The sequence below is a fragment of the Mirounga angustirostris genome, unplaced genomic scaffold (genome assembly GCF_029215605.1).
Source record: "Mirounga angustirostris isolate CCGP_5_RB_7025 unplaced genomic scaffold, mMirAng1.0.hap1 SCAF_2, whole genome shotgun sequence".
In the NCBI taxonomy this organism is placed as follows: domain Eukaryota; kingdom Metazoa; phylum Chordata; class Mammalia; order Carnivora; family Phocidae; genus Mirounga; species Mirounga angustirostris.
Window position 1 is genome coordinate 99,162,740 of NW_026991710.1, and position 5,186 is coordinate 99,167,925.

The window sequence follows — 5,186 nt, forward strand, 5'->3', positions numbered from 1 at the left end:
ATTACTTGGTAAGATGAATAAAGAAAGGTTACTATTTCTAATGACACTGAATTTTTTAAAGAAAAGAGATCTGTTGATTTTAGGCATTGATGGTTTCAATTTAGAAAAGACTATTTGGGGATTTGTCCACCAAAAGTTTATTTATCCACTTTATTTTCTTAAAGTCCCTCCTACTGGAAAATATTTAAGGGTTACTCTTCTTGAAAGAGTTACATGGACTATGTGTGTCCTCTCATTGTTTCAATTAAGGGTTTTCAGCTGTTTTTCCCATTGTGAAGTGAAAGATAAATTCATTTGTTCTCTTCTGTCAAAGATCTGTTTTGCCAAGACCAGGCATTTTGTATATTCACAAGGAAAGATGGGAAATTTACGTGAAATGGCTATATTCTTGCCTAAGGAAATGTGTAGAATGTATTCAGTTGTGGTGGTTAGGAGAAACTCTTTCTGACACTTCAATAAATAAAAGAGTATTTGGATTATGATAAAAATTATGGATGGATCTGGTGCTATGTAAATGTTTAAGGCAAGCCACACCATGGCTAATTTATACATAGTTCCCTTGTCTAATCATCTGAAAATGAAGGGCTGGTCTTTTTGAAGAAGCTTTTATGATACTGAGTAATAGCCAGATACCATTAAATATACTTGCGTCACACTGGAATGAACAATATAAGAAAATGTAAGGAATGAGTAGACTCATTCTTCACCAATTCATATTTTCTAAAAAATAGCAGCTATTGCTGCTTCTTAAGAAATGCAAGGCATTTATTATGCAAAAAATACATAAATATATATATATGAAGCACACTCACATGCACATCTATATATGCACACACACTCACTAGTCCACACATTCATTGTCTCATCTCCTTGTCAACTTAGTGTAGCTATGACATACATTTTGATTGAATAAATAGTTCTACATTACTATGAGTGTGTGATACCATTCATGACTAATGCTTACAATTATGCTTTTGTACAAAGCTTTTACTTTCCCTGATGTTAATTGTCTTATATATTCATTTGCTTTGTTTTCTGTATACTCATCACTAATCCATTCCCAGACTTTCTCAGTAATCCTCTTCTCAGTAACTTCAAACACATCAGGTATCCCACAAATTCGGCTACTTGGGGCTCTCTTCCTGAGCACTCTGTCTTCTGCTTTCATTTCTTAGCTGTGGCTGTGAGATTTCTTTTTCTCTGCAAAGTATTCATTCTGTGCTTTTTTCCTACCTTGATTCTCTTGTTTCCAGGATCTTATGGTTTATCCACCCTTGGTTTACTCCTATTTTAGTGGCACATACCTCTGGTAACATCCTAAGAACTGGATTTAGCTGTGGATCCCTTTTTCTGAGAACTTGCATATCTGGAAACGTACTTATTCTACTCTCATTGAACTCTACTCTTTATTGAACAAAGGATTGTACAGTGAAAATGATTTTCATTCAGAATTTTCTTTATTGCTTAATATCTATTGCTGTTATGGAGAATCTCTGATTTCTTTTTTTTTTTTTAAGATTTTATTTATTTTTTGACAGAGAGAGACACAGCGAGAGAGGGAACACAAGCAGGGGGAGTGAGAGAGGGAGAAGCAGGCTTCCCGCGGAGCAGGGAGCCTGATGTGGGGCTCGATCCCAGGATTCTGGGATCATGACCTGAGCCGAAGGCAGACACTTAACGACTGAGCAACCCAGGCGCCCTGAGAATCTCTGATTTCTAATCACTTGTTTATTTCCTGAACTTATTGGCTCTGGAAGCTTTTAGGATACTCTTATTTTCAGTATTCTATCATTTCACAGTGATGGGTTTTGATGTGATATTTCCCCCAACTATGGTTTCTTTTGTTGTTGTTTTGTTTTGTTTTGCTATTGTTGATGATGTTTTTGCCCTCAGTGGGCCCTTTAGAACTGGAAATCTATATTCATTTTCTTAATTTTTTTCTTAATAATATCCTCTCCACTATTTTCTCTCTTCTTTTTTTAGAAATTCTTATCATTCATATATTCACTCTGAGATGGTTTCTCTAAATTTCTTATCTTCTTTCTCTTTCTTTTTAGAAGGTTTATAATAGCCTTAAATATACCTTCTAAGCTTTCTATTTTTTTATTTTGTGATATCACCTTTTAATATCCAAGAACTATTATTTGTTGTTTAGTTTTTTTCATTTTAATAAGATCTGGTTTTATTTGTTTTATAGATAGATTTTTTTTTCAGTCATTCAAACAGTATTTTTGAGTACTTAAGTGCCAAGCACTGTCTTAAACAGTGGAAAAACAGCAGAAAACAAGGCAAACAAATATCTCTGTGTTCTTGGAACTTATATTCCAGAAGGGAAGATAGGCAATAAATGAGGTTAACTATTTTTTTTTTAAAGATTTTATTTATTTATTTGACAGAGACACAGTGAGAGAGGGAACACAAGCAAGGGGAGTGGGAGAGGGAGAAGCAGGCTTCCCTCGGAGCAGGGAGCCCGATGCGGGGCTCGATCCCAGGACCCCGGGATCATGACCTGAGCTGAAGGCAGACACTTAACGACTGAGCCACTCAGGTGCCCCTAATGAGGTTAACTATTAAAACACATAATACATTAGATAATAACAAGTCCTTATGTAGGTTCCAAGCGAGAAAACGGCTCATTAGGGAAAGGGAATGACATTGCAAACGGAGTTAGAAGGAGAAGGTAATGCAGAGAAAATGACTGAGTTAAGAACTGAAGGAAATGGAGTAAAAAGTCATTTAAATATTTTGAGAGGAAGATTTTAGATTCCAAGCAGAATGAGTGCTTGTAAAGTTTGAGCAAAAGCAAGACATTTGAGTAAAGGCAATATGTAACGGGAACACTGGCAGAGGATGAGATTTGAGCAAGGTGGGCTGACAGACCACTCACACAGACCAGCAGGATTTTTAAATTTTATTCTATGTATAAGGTGAAGTCATTTGAGCATTTGAACAAGGGGTTGACATAATTTGATTTGTTTTTTAGGGGTCTTTCTTGTAGCTAGATGGAGAATAGATTAATTTTTAAAAAAATTACAATAGATTAATTTTTAAAAAGATTATAGTATAATTTAAAAAGATTATAATTATTGGCTGATATTTTCATATTGCTTATTATATGGCTAATAAGGCCTAGTCTGTTCAAAGTGCTTTACATACATGATGTTGTTAAGTCCTGACAACAATCCCATGAATTAGATACTATTATTTTCCTAATAGTACAGGTGAGGAAATTGAGGCACAGTGACATTAAGTAACTTGCCTAAGGTCAGACAACAGATATTTAACTGATTTAGGACATAAATCCTTGCAATGCACTTTCACAATTTGAGCTCTTAGCTCAAAGCTATATTATATGGGTGACAGAGTGTGGGCAAGGCCTTTAGTTTGCAATAATCCACATGAGTCGGGTTGGCAGTTTGGATGGGGGTGCGGGTAAAGGTAGAGTTGTTGAGACTCTGCTGATTGGGAGAAGGGTTTTGAAGGTACAGCTGTCAGGATTTGCTGATTAGATCTGTAGAAAAGGAAGAATGGAGGTCAAGGAAGATTCCAAGTATTTTAACAATTAGGTAAATGAGGTTCCATTTATTGGGATATGGAGCACAATGAAGGTAAGTTTGGAGGGCGTAAATCCATTTTGAACCTATTACATTTGAGATGTCTACTAAGCATTCCAGTGGAAATACCACATGTGGGTTGGATATTGCTGAATTCTAGAACTTAAAATTGATTAGGAATGGGATACAAATTTTGGAGACAATATAGATTTGGCATTTAAAGGCACTGGAGTGAATAAATTCAGCAAAGGTAAATGGAAACAGAAAAGAGGTTTGAGGACTGAACTCTGTGTCATGGCAACATACCAAAGTCAGAATATTCAGAAAAGGAGACCAATAAGAGAGCCACCAATGAAATAGGAGAAAAACTATGAGAACATAGAGACTCAGAGGCCAATTAACATGTGCTTCATGAAGGAGGTTTGATCGACACAAACAAATGCTTCTGAGGGATTGGAAGAGATAGGGACTGAAAAATTGTTTTTTTCCCCCCAAATCAATTAATTAATTATTTATTTTTAAAGAATTTTATGTATTTATTTCTCAGAGAGAGAGAGACAGAGAGAGAGAGCACAAGCAGGGGGAGCAGCAGAGGGAGAGGGAAAAGCAGGCTTCCCACTGAGCAGGGAGCCCGATGGGGGACTCCATCACAGGACCCTGGGATCATGACCTGAGCCGAAGGCAGACGCCCAACCGACTGAGCCACTCAGGTGCCCCAGGACTGAGAAATTCTTAATTGGATTTGAAAATATAGAGGTTATGAACGACATAGAAAAGAGCATTTTTAGTAGAATGATAGAATAGATTGAAAGAGAATAGGAAGATAATAGTAGGTCAAGCAGAGTACAGGCAAATCTTTTCATGAGTTATGTTCTAAAGAAGAGAAAATACTGGAGGAGAATGCTGGGTCAATGGAGGTTGTTGATGGGAATGGTCTAGTAAGTGGATGAAAATGATGATGTTGAAGAGAGATGCAATGATTGCAAAAGCAAAGAAGATAGGGGACCCAGTGCACAGAAAAGAGTGACCTTAAGAACTCTGATGGTCTATTCATTGTAATCAGATTCGGGAGTTAGAGAATATGAATGCCCTCTTTTGTTTGCACCTATTTATTCAGTAAAGTACAAATGCAAAGTATTCAGCTGAGAGTGATGAGCAGGGAGGGCATTTTGCCTGTTTGAGGAGAGATGAGAAAGGGTAGACTAATTTCAGAGGGTGGGAAAAAGAATGGGCCAATTAAAACTGCTAGGACTTCTAGACAATAATGAGATTTGAGGCCATGAAATTGAAGGGAGGTAAGTTATCAAAGTTGTGGATTTTTCTGCAGCCATATTCATCTGTTCTCGAGTAGACAGAGAAAACACCAAAAGATGGATTCAACCAGGTAACTCTGAGAGAGGATGAAGGGCAAGAAAATTGAGGGTGGGGAGTGATTATAATGAGGGATGAGGGAATTTAAGTAAAGAACATTTAAGGAAGCTAAAGACAGGAGGAAGAATACGATAGTAAGAAATTGATCATCTAATAGACTAGAGGTTCTAAGGGGGTCCAAAAATGGTTGTAAAAAAGGTATAAAAGCATGAACTGGAAAATTAGAGATGGTGGACTTGTACTAAACACTTATTATTATTC